Source organism: Stegodyphus dumicola, chromosome 12 (genome assembly GCF_044657685.1).
Source record: "Stegodyphus dumicola isolate Sdum_Otavi_A_Nest chromosome 12, ASM4465768v1".
NCBI classification, from domain to species: Eukaryota; Metazoa; Arthropoda; class Arachnida; order Araneae; family Eresidae; genus Stegodyphus; species Stegodyphus dumicola.
Window position 1 is genome coordinate 43,197,192 of NC_140779.1, and position 18,478 is coordinate 43,215,669.

An 18,478-nucleotide genomic window follows, 5' to 3' on the forward strand; every position below is an offset into this window, starting at 1 on the left:
TCAGAATATTTGTTAAGAAAATAAAGGGCAATAAGTTTAGACACAAATCTGCTGGAATAAAAGGAATGAATGGATGTTCCCGGTCCGTCATTCTGAACATATCCTCATAGGACCTGCTTCGAACAAGGTATTGCTACAATTTCTTCTATGATATTAGGCCAAATGAAGAATTTGTCGCAATGAAGTGATCAATTAAATTGAGAAGGTTTTGCAGTCCTCAGATGTTAGTTTTCGGAGCTTAATAGTGTGAAAGCGAAAGAGAAAATATTTATCTTAACATAAAGTTGGAAAAGCTCTTAAAAGACGAAAAAACTTTCGTCAGAATTTAACCAATAATGAAGTATCCTGAAGGGCGTCGAAGTGCTGCGTGGATTTCTGGGACATAATAAAGCACAAAACTGCCGGCAATTAATTCGATAACTTTTAGATAATTACCTCAAAGAGTTATCAAAAGTTGATGAAATGTCGAAAATTGTTGAAATGTTGCTGAATGTTAAAAGCTGCTGAAAACTCACGCTCTGATTTCTATTGTGGTTTGTACATAAAAAATATAATACCCGTTGAAAAAGAAAGAATTAATTATGAGACATAATTATATTTTTCATTTTTAAAATACTTTATTTATTTCTTTATGTACTGAACTATGTTATTCTGCATTCTTTTTTAATATAGTCAACATTTACATTTTTTAATATATTGAGGAAGCTTAAATTATTTTATAAATCAAGAATATTTTAAATGCCGCTTAAGGAAAAGGGTGAGCTTCTGAATAGTAACGTTATTTTATTATTATCTGTATTTCCTGCTGTGCTACATAAAATAATATTTAAGCAGATTTTCGTGTTATATACGCATATTAGTGCCGTAACTAGAATTATATATCAACAAAATTAGCAAACCCTACCAATTCTGCCCCAAAACACTGACTGTTTTTTTATCCAAAAATGATATATGTAACTAGATTTTCTTGAAACTTTCAAGTTCAAGAGACTCTTGTTTAGTTAAATAACCTCGTTTTGCCAGGTGGCAGGCAAAACGTTAAAATTTATTGATTAATGTAATTACTATTTAGCCGTCATGTATATTATTTCTGTAATATAGCTTCATATTTTTTTGACTACTCTAGAGAATCTTCCCTCAAAATCATTCAGGAAAGGCAAGGGAAAATGCAACCATATGAGCTAAACGGACAGATACAGGTAAAAGTATGCGGGACACTAGCGATGTACCATGGGTCAGTTGGTAGTGCTAACTAACAATAAAAAAAAGGCAAGCTTTAGAAGAATTTACAAAAAGATGTTGAGGAAATGGGCAATTGAAGCTTTCCCAATCATCTAGAATTTACCTATTATGGTACATCGTGCAATTTCCACCATATGACACGCATCTAGTATTTAATAAAAATAATGGATTTACGACATAGATTTAGATATAGTCTCAATGCAATTTGAAATTCACAAATTAAACTGAACATCTGTTCTGATATAACATAAATAAGAGGTAAACATAATGAGATTACTGTAATAAGTATTCGGAACACAATGTTACACTATAATTAACTGTAATAACAATACTAAAAAGATAGGTGTCCATGGGGTTACTTCAGTTATAAAAGGTTGTTAAAGTTTATCAAGCTCACAAGTGGAGTCATTTTGTACATATTCATAGGATGTAAAAGTTCACTAAATTTATGCAGTATGAAAAGTTACACTTGACAAAGATCTAGGCCGTAGGAAGAGAGTCATTGCGAAATTTTATGGAACTTCTCATTCTGATGTTTATCTTAAATTAGAAACCTTTGGAATGCTAGGAGATTAGTTTATGGGGATTTTGTATGGATATCCACAGAACTGAAGACTCGAATTATCCATCGGGGTCCATTTAGTATATAATATATGAAGTCTTACCCTCTGAAGATTTATAGAGACTTTGCTGTCATCAGAATTACGATTTCGTTTCTTTTATATATTTTCACACGGAATGTTTGAAGAATGTAAATAGCTAAAATACTGTTACTTATAAATAATGGTGTAAGTGCTGCTTGGTAAGGTTCAAACGACAACACATTTTTTCCTTCTGTTAGTATGATAAACATTCTGATATTAAATTTTGAAAGCTACATTTAAATATACGCAATGGGTTCATTGATTTATGTTTCTAGCACTTCATTTACATTTTTATCCTTCTTTCATGACAGGAGAAGTGTCAATACAATTATAAGCAAAGTAGTTTGCACAGAAAGCGTAGAGATATCAAGGTTTAATAAAGTATATGATAGGAAAATATATGATATCATGGATTATTTTTTAAAGTGAAGTGCACGAAGAATTTTTGAAGCAAAAGAACATATCATATTTAAAAGAAGTTTAAGATCTTTTCTAAAATTTTCATCACTAACGGGAAAACAAGACAAACAACAACTGAGAACTTGATTCAAAAAAATAAATTGAATATAAAATCTACATTTAACGAATAAACGGTATCAAGGACTTGCGGGTGAAATAATGCGCTTAAAAGTTTCATGTAAACAACGCCATCTATTTCGATCTCCTGCTGATTATTAGTACAACACCTATTAAAAATCCTTCTCGCATCAGTGAAATATTTGTATTTAATTTGCATTTAAGTTAAATTTATCTATGCAAGTAACATGACATAACCCATTTATTTTATTCAATCTTTCAGTTTACCTGGTCCCAACGATGTCAAAAGGCCTTAGTCACAACCGCGAAACAGGCACTAATCACTGTTTAGAATTCAAGTGACCATGAAAAGGAGAAAGGAAAGGAAAACAGTCAAGGAAGGTAATTAAGCCACAGTGTATTGAATGCATCGCTAGATTATAAAATTGAGTAACGGAACAAAGAAGAATCTTTTACTGCTCTTTGGTTACCGCCACAAATGATACGCTTGATTACTAATAACCCAGACAACAATTTCTGTTTCGTGGGATTAACATGAAAAGCCTTTCTTTTCACAGATCATTGATTTTTCTTGGATACATTGTATTTTTATGTTTATGATTGTGTTATTCAGTGGTAACTAGTTCGTCTCCAACTGAATTCTTATGACAATTAGAATGATTTTGCTGGAAATTTGAATTTAGAATTTTTCATGACATGTCAAATTTAAAATCATATTAATTACATTATGTGAGTTTATAATTACAGGTTGTACCCTAAATGTTACGACAAACTTCTAGGGGAGGTAGGGAACATCATAAGGATTAAGATTTGCAATAAGAACCCATGCCCGGAAATGTCAGGGCTAAGTGGTAGCAGGGGTAGAAGATGGGAAAAGAAACAAGGGTAATTAATTTGAAACATTTATTGGGCAGTAATACAAATGTTGTACGAAAGCTTGATTATTACAACAGATGAAGTTTGCCCCATCAGACGACAAACATGCCTGACACCGACGGACCATTTATTGCTGGACATGTTCAAACACACCAGGAGTTTCTTTGATTGTAGCAGCTGCGCAGGCGAGTCTTGCCACGAGATCCATTTCAGATACAACAGAGTCGTGATACACAAGACTTTTGATGGCTCCCCAAAAGAGAAATCAAGGCTCGATAAATCTGGTCAGCGTGGGGGCCAGGGAAATGGTCCACCACGCCCAATCCATCGATCGGGAATGATCTGTTCAAATGGCTACGAAGATCCAGTCCAAAATGAGCAGGGGCCCCATCATGTTGGAATCAGGTGTTGCGCGTCACATTTGGTGGAATATCGTCAAGCAAATCGGGAAGAACCTGCTCCAGAAAGATCAAATAATTCGCCGTATTCAAATGATCCGTCAGTGTCAAGCATGTTTGGCGTCTTATGGTGCCCACTTCGAGCATCTGTTGTAACATTCAAGCTCTCTTACACCATTTGTATTCATGTTCAATAAATGTTTCAATTTAATCACTCTTGCTTCTTTTTCCATCTTCTACCTCTGGTACCACTTACCTCTGGAATTTTTGGGTATGGATTCCTATGCAATTCCTAAACCTTATGATGTGCCGTACCTACCCTAGAAGTTTGTGGTAACATTTGCGGTACAACCTGTATATTAATCATTTACTGTAAATTTTAAAGTCATAGTAATCAATTTGAAATCATATTATTCATGTTAATCATATCATGTCAGTTTCGAAATAAATAAATTTTTCTGCTATGAAATCACGAATTTCAAACAAATACATACACATGTTGAGCATTCTGGTATTGGCATGCCATTGATATCAATTTTCTAAACTTTTTTATCGAAAAGACTCCTATGTATTAATTCCTGTGTTTAGACCGATACTAAATAAACTGATATTGCTCATTTAGTAATTAGAAAATGGGCTCCCAGCTTGGAGTGTGAGGGTGAATATTGACGAAGGCGAATGGCTCGTGTCCTTGAGAAATGAGTCATGAGTCATATGAATATATTTTAGGAATGAAATATGGCTAATAGGAATAATATTATTTCTATTGGAGCTGCAAGCGCCAAAAGGCATTTCCTTTGAACGGAAAAATACTGAGAACCATTTTCTTAGAGGTTACAGGCGAAAGCGTCGCAGCAAAAACATCGCAGAGAAAAAACGCAAGGCGAAATTCTCGTCGGACCAAAGCATCTTAGGCGAAAAGAAATCAATGAGAAAATATCACAATTCTAAAACATCGTGGTCCAAAACAACCTTGTCGAAAATAAAGCGGTTAAAAACTTGGCAGTTTAAAAACATCGTTGTTGCAAAATATCGTGGTAAAAGTTAAAGCACCTACAATTTATCGTATGACGATAACATCGCAGACATTCGCCTTTCAGGCTTTAAATGTTGCAAATGCATCCTTGAGTAATGATTTGGGAGTGCACGAAGGAAGGAAGAATAGTTTTGCTTTTATATTTCATATTTTTGAAGTAAATGATAAATTTTTCCTTAAAAAGTAGATGTGTTGAAAATTAATGCTACTTATAGCAGTTAATAAAATTTTAAACTTATGTAATTAATTCATAAAGCTCATTAATAAATTAATCTCTTTTATAAAGTTTTTATTGGTAATTTTTGATGAAATTTATAATCTGAGAAAGACTGCAAAATGTAAGATGAATAACTGCATTAGGTTACCTCTAAAATTCTCTAATTAATTATCGAATTGTAAAATTATTTCCTTTCATTTTTGTTTAAATCTTATTTAATTTCAGTTTATTCGTTTTCTTAGACTGTCATTAACACTGTCATGTACAGCGAGTAGCTAATCGTTTGGATGTCGATTTGTTAGCTACGGTAAAACATCTCAACTACATAATATTTCATTACGGAATTTAAATTTTATTAACTGTTATAAGTAGCATTAGTCATCTAAGCATTTTTCAGTTTTTGATTGCTTCTTAATTTTTCAGTAAAAATTTATTACTTAATTCAGAAATATTAAATGTAAAATTAAAAATATCCCTCATTCCTTCTTGCTCTCACAAACCATTATGCGAATATGCATTTGCAACTTTTAAAGACTGAAAAACAAATGTCTGAAATGTTATTGTCATGCGGTGATTTGTGGGCGTTTTATTTTTTGCCACAATATTTAAGTTTTTAAACTGCCGAAAGCTTTTTTAACCGCTTTATTTTCGATGACGATGTTTTGTGCTGCCATGCTTTAGAACTACGAACTACCCTTGCTTTCTTTTATCCAAGGATGTTTTGTACGACGAAGTTTTACACGACATTTTCGTTCCTGATGTTTTGGACGTACACGGTTTTAGAACATAAAAACTAAGTCAAACTAAGAACATTATGAACGTGTCTATAATTAGCACGTGGATAAATTTTAAATTTTAGTACTAGAATTACCTTATAGTTAGCTCTTGTTTTATTACTAACGGCGCTAGTGTTTAATTGACTTATTCTAAAATCTGAAATCACGAAAATTATCTATAAGTTTCATATTTAAGAAAGTCTTAAATTTTAGTCATATCATTTCTTGCCGCACTATTTGTTGTTGTAATAAAATTCTATATATGTAAAGCGCAATAACAATACATGCGGAATGAGATTTTTGACTTCATTTCAAAATCCGTGAACTGTAAAAATGTTTGCTTCTTTTCGTCTCAAAATCCTCTGAACTTTTCTTCCGCGTGTATTTCTTCATAACAAATGTTTAACCTGAAGCTAGAAAACTAGGAAACTAATCTTTTAAACCTTTATCTCATTTTTAAAGTCATTTTTTATAAGTAACTGCATAATATCGAATATTACTAAACTATAATAAAGCTGATTTAAATTTAAATATTTTTTTTTCTCTTTTTGTCAGAAAAATAAAGAAATTGCGCATTTTTTTCAGGAATTTGGAATGCAGGAAAATTTGGAAAATTTTGTTCTGTAGCTTATGTACAGTATATATATTTCATTAATTTTTAGTCCAAAGGGGCTTTGTTGCTGAGGAACTATTGTTTTCGATTTGCGATTTAGCGTTGAAACGGCTGTATCACTTTTCAAATTGTTGCCACCAAACATTATCGCCCTGTATTATATTTGAAGAAATTAAATAATGAAGAATCTGCATAAGTGTATGTATGTTTCTCGCAGTGTGATAAAACAACGGTACCTACAGCCTTCTAATTTTGAATGACGTAATGCTACTGTGAATATGGGCATCTGGAAGCCCAAATGTGAAATTTGGAATAAGTTTTATTATCGATTTCTTATTTTGTAAAACTTTAACGAATTTTTGACTAACAAATTCAAGGATTTCAAAGCGAGCAATGGCAACATTGTACAGAAAAGACAATCTCCAGCGCGTGAGACTGTGTATCGGAAATTCTAAAGATATGCTCAATTTAAAATTATTTTGCGATATTGCTCTTGAACTGAGTTTTATGTTTTAAGTGCGAAGAACATGTTATTTAATAAATAAAGGTAACACATAAAATGTCAAAAAGCGTCCCTTTGGGCGTGATTTAAAATCTGAAACATTTCGAATTTTATTTTCTTTTTTATATTAATTAAAACTTCTTTTACTAATTATATACATGATTTCATAGAGTTTAATTTATAAACAAAAACGGCAGTGAATTGCGCTCTCGATGCTTGCAAATAAAATATTGCATAATGATAATGCACTGAGTCTAGTTAAATAGCATACGACAGCGTCGTGAGTATAGTGTGACTTAGTCAAATAAGACTGCACGATTGCTATACATATCAGAAATGAAAGGCAATGTAATGGAACGGTGCGTGACAGGAAAATGAAAATTGCATCATTGAAGTCATTTATTACGTTAAACATAAACACAGTTCATCCAATGGAATCACCCCGTAAAAGCTGCGGTATAGGTAGCAAATATTACATTAAAATATCAAATCAAAAAAATGAAAATGCTGTAAAGAAATATATTGTTTTTAATACGTATACCGATAAGCAATGCACTGCTATATCTCGAAAGATAATGTAAAGGTGTAAGGATCTTAAGTTTTACTAACGTTTATTTTATTTTAAATCTTTACTATCACTTCTTATTTTCTACTTCCGGCCAGAATTATAAGCGTTAAAGTATTTATGCAAAATTTGTCTGGCGAACGCCAAGTACTTAAGTTGTGGCTTTTTGCCAAGCGAGAGAGAGGAAGCAGTTAGTCGAAGCAGGCCGCTGTGGCGCTTACCTTAGAAGTTTTACTCAGTTGCTGGTTGCCTTCCAGGCCAGAGGTTTAATCCTCTTGATAATTTTAAACGTATTGTAGTGTTCACAGTTCTCTGTACTACATACGGCTTCCTGTTAATATAAGGCCAATCTTCCACGTTTATTATTTTAAAGTTAAATTAGAGTTTAGTTATATTTTTATATTCTTACGTTTAGACCACAAGTAGTGGGTCTTTGTATTCCGAAGTACGGAAATTATTGTAAATAGAGAAAAATAAAGGGTTTTGTATACCCTTCTTGTGTATCCTGTCTACTTCCCACAGTTATTGAACATAGCTTTAGTAAGCTCTCTGTTCCGAGTCAGGTCCTTGCATGTTCCCGAAGAAAGTAAGCCGGAACATTGAACCTGATAAAGGTCTTACGCTAAACAAAAATTGCAGGCATCTCTACGAAAACTCATCACATATCGTAGGAGTAGAAAATAAGACTCATTTATTAAATCGGAATTAATACACGATCTAACGCTAACTTCAAACCTAGGAAAACTAAAAAAACAATGTGATATTTTACCCCCACAAGATTTATAAAGCAAGATGTTGCAAAGCTTTATTTTTTTTCACAACGGGTAAAGAATTTTTTAAGTTGTTGTTGTTGGTAGCTGGATGGCCTGTTAAACTTAAAAAGTAAAAAAAAAAAAAAAAAAAAAAAAAAAAAAAATTAGTATTAATCTTGCATATTTTTACCTTGTTTCATATAACATTTTTTCTCTTTTTTCACAATTTATGGAACACATTTGATATCTAAACTATTTATATAAACCAAGATAAAGAAAGGAACAATTGATGAATATTTTGAAGAGCAAATGTTTATTTTACGAATATTTTTGTCATTGGAAGAAAAAGTAAAAATGAATAATAAACAGAACCGGAGTCATGTGTGGAAAACGGAGTCATGTGTGGAAAACGGAGTCATGTGTGGAAAACGGAGAACGGAGGCGTATGCAATCGCTCCGAACTTCCATTAATACATAAGATGCATTTTATTTATATTATTGAAAAAGAGGTGAAAAAATTTTAAAGAGGATTTGCAGTGCTTAATTCATCAGCCTATAAGGGCTAGTGCCCGCCATAGAAAATAAAAACTTCAGAATAAATTTAAATATCATACGAGTAAAATCATCCTATGTGATGTCTTTTACGTATGTGTTTGTGTGTGAAGTCTGAAAGGGTTTAGATTTCAACGGCCGCATAAAAGTGTTTGTTAAAGTTTTTTACGCTTTAACAAAGTTCGCAGTCTAATGCTGTTGCATTCATTCCTGCTAACCAATTTTTTTTTTGCTTTTTTAGCTTTATTATTAAGCACTGTTTTCTTCGCACTCACGCCATATACAGTTCAACAAAAATATTACAAATATTTGAAAAGCAACATATGTTTAGAATTCCCGATGAGGTATTAAATGTTGGCATAAAACATTTTTCTAATTTTTCAATCTTTATTTTCTTAGTTCATCATATGAATGTACAGTTTTCTTAATAAAATGGCTTAATAAACATTATTAAACTTTTTTGTCTTTTTATTGTTAATGTTTTTTGTGTTAACTTTATTAGCCCAAAGGAATATTAGCCCAGAAGTCTATATTATTCTATTAGTCTATTAGTCTCGAAACGACATTTTGCGTCTGTTCACTATAAACAGCGTATCACTTTTTAAATTATTGACACAGGATATTATCGCCTTGTATTATAAAGAATTAAATAATAAAGAGTTTGTATGAATGTATGTTTGTTTCTCTCATTGTTAGGAAACGAGGGTACCTAGAGCAGTCAAATTTTGAATAAAGTAATATTCCACCCTAACATGAGCACCTGAAAGCCCGAATTTGTTTTATTACCTATTTCATATTTCGTAAAACTTAAACGAATTTTTGATAAAGAAACTCAACGCTTTCAAAGCTAACATTGGCAAAACTGTACCGAAAACTTGTACCGTAAGTATATGCCAACACTTAAGCATTGGATGCTATGCTGCTTTTAAAACTTTTGTAATTAATTGCATAGGACGTAAGAGCTAAGAAAACGATACTTAATAATAAAGCTAAAAAGGAGAAAAACAAATTGGTTAGCAGCAGTTAGTGCAACAGCAGCCTGGTAGACTGCTAGTACAGCGCAAGCGTAAAAAACCTTAACAAGCCCTTTTGGGCGACCGTTAAAATCTGAAACTTTCCAGATTTTTTAAAAATGTACTTATATTTGTTTTCATTTGATTTCATTCTCCAGGAATTCTGAAGTCTTATTATTTTGTAAAGCTATCTCACGCTTTGGTGATGAAACTGGAAACATGTTTGGCTAGTAATCGGGAAACTCGAAGTTTGAATTCAGGTAAGGGAGCTGCACCTTTTCGAGTTTCCCTACTTTGGCAAACCTTTTGATACTAAAAGTGGCTCTTGACCTAAAATGTGGTGGACTATAGTTCATCACCTAATATACACTTGGACTATAGTACATTTGGACTTGGTTTCTGTGTTCCCTCCTCTACAATTGTCATTTAAGTAGGGAGAATGTGAGGAATTTTTTCAGTCTTTACCAGGTTTGGAAGCACATCCGGCCAGCAGTCGGAAGGTCAGCAGTTAGAATCAAGGCTAGGAGCTTTCTCATTTTTCATATATTCGCTCGAACAAATACGTAATAACACTGCAATTTTATTGTAAATACAGTGAGATTACCATGTTTATTGAAATTTAGATACGAATAATGGAGGAAACACTAAAATTTATATCAAGTAAGATATTCGCAAATTTATGAGATGCTAGACTGAGAGCAGGAGTATTTGGTGATCAGAATGTCAGTAGTCCGTTAACAAAAAATTCTGATGTAATTAAAGATATTATACAAGATATTCAGAGAAAGAAAGTTCTATTTAGAAAGATTTGATGGCATTTGTGTGGACTGAAGAATTGCAGTGCACCACGATCCATATTTAAAGATAGTCACTTCCAGAGATTATGAATACAGAAAAGCCACCCTAATCGGTATAATGGTCAGCAACTGTAACACTGAAGCCCGGGTTTAAATCTCGGATAAAACGTGGTTGCTTCTAACTCTATATTGTCTTTGCGACATGAAAAAGCTAAAATGTAAAGCAAGTTGAAAGGCCTCTCGAGTGATCCTGTGCATGGAGGGAGGAATAGAAGAAGATTCGTTTCTTCCACCACGGGGCTGATCTAAGGCGGTGTGCTACTTTCGTTTACATCCAGAGCACGTAACCTTGTCAATGGTTTAGTCGTACTTCCGCATATGACAATGCCGCACAAATCGAAAAGCAGGGACACTTTCTCGCAAACAAATATTCATTGCTAGATCGTTAATAGCAGTTTGCGTAGTTTAGTAGCATTTTAAACACAAATCACATCTTGGTTATCTTTCGATTACTTGTAAAAGTGACTTTAAATATTAATTTGTTTTATAAAATTCTAAGCTACACAAATAGAGATTTCGAAGAAATGTTTATGTTATGTGTAAAGAACTGTAAGTACCTTGAAGAGTCAACGTATCTTTAAAATGTCAAAATATCGCAAAAGGATAGCACACTTTGAAGCTCGGTTTCTCTATAATTAAAATGTATAAGCATAAAAAATTATATACTTGTAAGATTCTAGCTAAATTAAAATTCCTTTTGCTGGCTAGATCTTTATTTGAATTGTGAATCGACTGTTCGCTAAATTCACCGTATCGGTAACAACACTTGGAAAGGGAAAAAAGACCCTTTTATTCGACTTAAGGAAAGTCTTTACAGATGGAATTCCTGATGCTTACGGATCGGCGGCAATACTTTTGGCAGCAATTCAAAATATAAATATAAAATTTAGAACTAATCCTAAGTGAAATAATCAGCCAATTGTAGTTGGCTTTTCGCCCTACCACCGATCTAGACTAACTGGCCATTAATAAGCCCGGCATTAAATAACAAGCTTTAATAAGAGAGAAACAACCTGATCGAAAGCAGAACACGCTATCTTTACAAAATCTATACATATAAAGAAGAATGCCTGTTTCTGTGTTTGTTTGCGTTATTGATTTTTGATAAATTATGATCAATCTTTTTGCCACATTTAATCGACTAAAATTGCACATAGGTGAAATATTGGATGGAACTGGAGCTTTTGCGACCATTTGATTAGAAAGATAAGAATTATTCAAAACTGTTTGCCATTGTTGCTGGTATAATGAGAGAGAATTAGTTCATTTTTCTATCGAAATTTTTATATGGGTTTCATATCACATTAGAATGAAAAATGCCTGACTATGAATCGTATTTTTTTGCATTGTTATTAGAGAAGAATTACAGCGATATCGTTCTCTCTGTTGTTAGACACATTAATATCAATCTAACTTAACTGGCATCGGGTACTTCGGCTAGTATTGTATAAAAGGAAAATATATGCATTTATGCTTAGATTGATATATGTAATTACAAAATGTTTACCTTATATGTCAAAACCTATAGATCGTAATGCTAAGTCACTGAATATTTTGATGAATAAGAGGGGTGAGTCTCTACTTCAAGGGAGCGAACGGAAGAAACCAGTTCGGGTATCTCCTTTCCTTCCTTCCTCCACAGTCTGGTGGTAGGCGAAGACACATGGGACATGGAACCTGCCTCTCCTCAACATTTATTCGTACTTGTCACGAAACAAATATTCTCAGCTGCGTGTTTTAACTCTAAAAATAACCATTTTTTTTGGGGGGGGAATATACTATTTCTATACGATCAGCCTTTTTCTGGTATAAAAAAATAATAAGAAAAGAACCGCATTGACCGATGAGTATCTATAATCAGTGATGAAGCTAATTTCTAGTAATTTTTTTCAAAGGTTATAAACTTTATCAGAACCGAAATGCCATCCATTGTTAATCTGTAGTAATAAACTAAGAAATTTATAATAATTTATGTACAAACATGTGTATTTTTATTTACGTACCGAAGAAAGTATTAATAAATAAGATGAACATACAAGGTTATCATTATCTATTCTCAAGTTTTTATCCCACTTGAAAAGTTAAGTATCTTATGTGTACATCACATGACTTCCTTGTACGGAATATTAAATTATACGCATGTTTTCCTGCATTTCATTTGAACTTATGTCCTCGAATTTCATTAGAGATACATTTTTCATTCAATTAATTCTGTTCTCACTTGGCGATACACGAAATCTCTAAATATCTTTATTAAAAATTGAATAATATAAAACACCAAATACAGTTAAAACAATTTTTATAATTTAAATTAGAGTTTCTGCGCAAAAACAAGCAATTCGACGAGCAGGCAAGAAGGCAGATTTTTCGGCGCACAGAACTGAAAGTTTCCTTTTGGTCCCACTCGGCGAAAAGACACTGAGTTTGCAGAAGACTTAATTCGCTATTTTCCTAAGTTTCAAATGTAAAAAAATATGTCTGCTATGGTAAAAAAAATTAGGCTTAGCCGCACTTAACAACTTTTAAATTGTTGATAATTCTACAGTTATTTCATGGAGATTAAATAAAAGCATAAAAAACCTTAACCGGAAGATTAGAACAATATAATTCAATCATTTTAAAGCAAAAAATTGTTTGCCAACACATAAGATTGTCACGATGAAGAATGATTCTCCTTTTCTGCTTTTTTCGAATTTCTCCGATAACATCTGGCAAACAAATGGTCGTGTACCATTCGAAGTTGACCGTCCTGAGTTGCTGTAACAGTACTGTCACCACACGACCGGTAATGCCGAAGAAACATTGAACCATTTGCTTCGATGTGGTTCTTCCGCGAACAACTTTTGTTGGATTTAACTCTTCTTTGGAAGTCGTCTGTTGTTTTGTTTCGGGCTCATATGCATAGATCCATGATTCGTCACCAGTGTAGATGTTATACAAGTATGTTTTCAACATTTCCTTGCACTAATCGACACGAGCCTTCTTTTGAGCCTTTGTCAAATTATGCGGGATACAACGCGAACAAATAATTGTACGGCCAAATACTCATATAATATCTTATTGATGTCATACTAATACGCAAAGGTACACTGCTAAAAAAAATGGGACAGTTCTATATCTCCCGTTCTACTGGGCCAATTCACGAAATAAATTGCGTTCTTCATGTCTCGAAAGCGCGACTTAGGATATATATTAGATTTATATATAGCACTATTCTAACATAGGTATTTTGACACAAAATCGGACGTTTTCTGAAATAACATACCAATTTTTTTCCATATTTCGATTCTACGACTCAAATTATGCCAGAATACCAAGTTTGGTAAAAATCGTACGAGTAGTTTTTAAAATATAAGCTCTCAAAATTTTAGCTCCTCAATGTTAATTGAATTTGGCAAATTTTTATTAATATATTTTTTTTATTAAACTTTTTTGATTTTTCCTTTCACATTTCGAAATTTAGGTTCATTCCAAATAAAATTTACCTATATTTTGTGTTATATTTTTAAAATTTCTATTTTAAATAATTTTTATAAATTTTTCGAAAAACATTTTGAATTATAACCTATAAAAATTTTACCATCGTCTTAAAGTAGGTGTATTTCTAAGCATACCTGCAAAATATTAGACTTATTCAAAATTTTTGAAGATATACACGAATTTACATATTTTCGCGTTTTGAAATTTGGCATATTTTGTTTGAGCGATAATAACGCCAAATGTGGTTTATGGATTTTTGTTACAGTGAATTGCCACAGCTATTTTTAACCTTAAATTTTAAGGAAAATTTTACGCAGAATTAATTATATGAAATTTTTTCCCTCATTCATGCGTAATAAATATTAATTAATACTATATGGAAAGCTATTTTTTTAATTATAGATGATATTATTCAAATTTATAACTATTTTTTTAAATTTCTCTCTTTCTTCCTTGTTTTAAAAAAATATTTGTAAGAGTAAATTTTTATCTTCGGCCTTTTATCGTCTGCTACTTTAATTTAACTTCGTTTAAATCGAATTGTCTAAAACTGAGAATTTTCGTTTTATGTTTATTTGAATTTTACGAAAATATTTTATGACATTAACTGCAATTTATTTATTTCTAAACTTGAATTTTATTTATTTCTAATTTATTTCTAAACAAGCTGTTGCTTATGCAGTGACTGAAAGAGCGGATGATACTATCATCCATATTTTTAAAGCACAGTATATTTTTATAGAAACATATAATTTAGAATAACCATTTTTACAAAAATCAAGATATAATATAAACATAAAACCCTCTAAAGACCGAATAAATGGAAGTTCAATGGTTATATAGAAATGATCTGCAGCTACTTAATGGCTGGATAAGTCAGCAGGTTCTGTGGACAAGTAAGAATAATTATATAAACGACACCAAAATTCTGGATTCAATTAACAACGAGGGTACGATGTTTATTAAATGAATTTAAGAAGTTTTTAAACATAAAAAAAATCGACTAATTTTTTATCCTAAAATGTATTTTTATGCGTAGCGTATTTTCGTTATATACTTAAAATTCTATTTTAGAATGTAATTGTCAAGAACTGAATTCTAATCATCTGTTATATAATAAGTAATTATTACGGTTATTAATAAATCCTTCCTATAAAGTAATTGCAAATATTTCAAAAACCTTTGTCTGAATGCAAATATTTCTAATTTTATATTAATCAAGATTGCACACGATATTATTTATTTGCACTTCAATTCTTACCATCAGCTCTAGTAGAAGTTACAAATCAATTATATTTAATTAAGGAATGATCATATAAGTTTAGAAACAGCGTACCGTAACAGCAATTCAATTATTAGCGCCGTATCCTTCATGTTACTCCCGAATGGCAAGCTACATCGCGCTTGAACTAAGTTAGTTGGTTATTTGAACGTAGAAAAGAACACGGGAGCTATTTGGTTAAGATGCTTTCATAGAGAACCTTTGAAAAGAGAACCTAGAAAACTACGAAAACCAACCACGCAGCCTGGGTTAGACTTCGCAACAAACAATTAGTATTTAACAATCTTCAAATGCTAGGCAACTGGTGAGGCTCCAATTAAATCTCCAATTTAATATTTTATTTGTAAATATTTAAAATATTGTTGTATTCTTAGACACAAAAAGCAGAATTAAGTTTTGTTAACTCGTTAGTAAACCACCAAGCCGTAGTGCAAATGACTATTCAGTTTGTTTTGAAATAATTGTATTCACTTAATATTCTTGGAATATGAGCTAAAGAAGAAACGTTCTCGGAAGATTAAAGAAGTGTTTAAATCCAGTGATATCAGGTTTGTCTTACCAGCTCAGGATCAAAACGATTCTGCAATTGCCCGAGTAGTTGACTTGTAAATGGATGTGAATTAAGCAGATGACTTTTAATCTTACGTTATTCAGCCAGAAAACGTATTCCGAATGTTTTGTATTGCATGACAATGCATCTTTTCATTATTCAATAACCAGTCGGAGAACCGCTTGTGTTCGGAAAATAAGTATGTATATTCAATCGTCCTGCATGTTCTTCAAATTTGTCTTCTTGTGATTTTTTTTCTTTCTCAAAAACTAAAGTTGCCTCTCAAAGGAAAGTTTTTTGACATTGAAGAGACAAAATTAATATGACATCTACTTTTAGAGGCATGTCAAAAACAGATCTTTACAAGCCTTCTCTTCCATTACATGTTGTGCATTCAGACAAAAAGTTGTATCAGCGTAAATTCTATAACCTATTTTTATTACACTCTTATTACTTTATTAACATAAGTGAATATATACTAAAACTTTTACTTCAGCTTCAGTAATTCGGAATTTTTGACGGAATTGTTGTCGGAACTAGGACTTAGAAGCTAAGTCAAATTGAATATTTCGGATAATCCAATAAATTCAAGGTCGAAGTTTCAATATTTTACTTTCAGAGGGAAGGGAAATTTTTTCAGTTTTGGTCCATTATCCTAAGTGTATTTGCTTCTATTCTTTATTTTTTCCATAAAAGCGAAAATCTTACGCATGGTATACATATAACGCATAGGTTCAAATTAAAATTTAATAATATACAGGGTGATTATAATTAAAGTTCCACTTTGAAACGGTGATAAAAGGAAAACTACTGGATCAAATGTTATCAAACTTGGTAACCGTGTAAAGGAGGTCATGGGAATTTAGTTTCCGCGAAAAAAGAAAGTTCAAAACCTCACCACCAGGGGGGGAGAATGGCTCTGTATGCAATATTGTTAAACGAAATATGGGTCGGAATCTATGAATCTAACTTACTTACACGGAATCTAACTTACTTACACGGGTTTAATATGTTGTATACCCTTCAGAAACTTTGAAGTAAGCAAATTACCATTTAAAGGCATTAAAGTCGATAAACATTGAGTGCGCCATCCTTGTAAGGGAGAAATTCGTCCGTGAAAACCACGAATTAGCGATTGAAAATGTGAGATCGCAAATCACTCGCACAAGTGCGTACAATCTGGAAATCGTTTTCTTACAGATCGCTAATTTGTAATTTTTGAAGCCTGAATTCGGCCCTAAAACATGAAAATACTGATTCTAAACGCTTTTAATCGATTTGGGCCAAAGGAATTCCTTATGTTATCTACCTAGTTCCACCACACCGTTTGGTATGGAATGACAGCTAGTTTCATAACTGAACCATTTTTCTCTGAAGAGCAGTTGACAGCTGGACCACTTTGATTGCAGCTCACTTAGAGTCAATGATAAAATGTTTCGTGATACATTGACTGCAGTAACGTGGCATTTTAGATACTACGACTTTTATGCAGTGCTGGGCCCACCGCACAGTTACTTAGGAAATATTTCACGAATGAACGTCTTATAGGCCAACACTTCCCCTCTTCCCACCAGACCTCAAATCTCTGTGACTGTTAGCTATGAGGTTATCTCAAAAGCACTGTTTATGGTGATAATCTAAGCAATTTGGCAGAAATGAAAAATGTGATACACCGACACGTCTTTAACATTCCTCCTAATATGCTAAGAGCTGTTGTAGAGAATGCAGTAGCAGGATTTAATTTGCTTTCGCAAAATACTGGACGTTACATTGAACATGCTTTGTAACACGTTACGGAAACGATTAAACACATTTTAAACCGATGTTTTCAGGTCTTATTTCATTTAACAATATTGCATACAGCGCCATGTTTTCCCTGGTGGTGAGTTTTTGAACTCTTTTTTTCCCGCGGAAAATAAATGCTCATAACCTCCTTTACACGATTCCCAAGTTTGATAACATTTGGTCCGGTAGTTTTCCTTTTATGACCATTTCAAAGTGGAACTTTAATTATAACCACCATGTAAATGAAACTTTGAAACGCAATTCATGTAATTGATATTTTAAAAAAATTGACAAGAATGCAAAATTTATCGAAGTCTAGCAATCGAAAAATCTTAATTTTCTTGTGTGAGCACTGAAAATAACTGTAGAAGGAAAGAAGAAAATTAGGGGGAAAAGTAAGCAAAAATTTGCAGGGAAATTTGGCTGTCAGACATACCAAGATGTTTAAAAAAGTTGGACGCTTTTGAAGATATTTTCAGGATACTTCAAAGAATTTAGGTGTTCAAAGAGAAAACACTTGGACGTGTACACCAGCAGATACTATCAATTGAACTTGTGGTTAACAGAAAAGACAAAAACGATATCATTGCAGATTAAAGTGAAGAGCGACTGGTTTTAGACTATACGGTTGTATAAATTTAAATTACGTTATAGAACATCATATCGTATCATAAACGGAGAATGCGAATTTCTCAATCGAATTATTTGAAGATTCAAGAGCTAATCCAGTGATGTATGTGGATGTCACCTAAAGACGTTTTTTTTCTCTCCTGATGAAACAGCGGCTGAGCGGTAAATTCG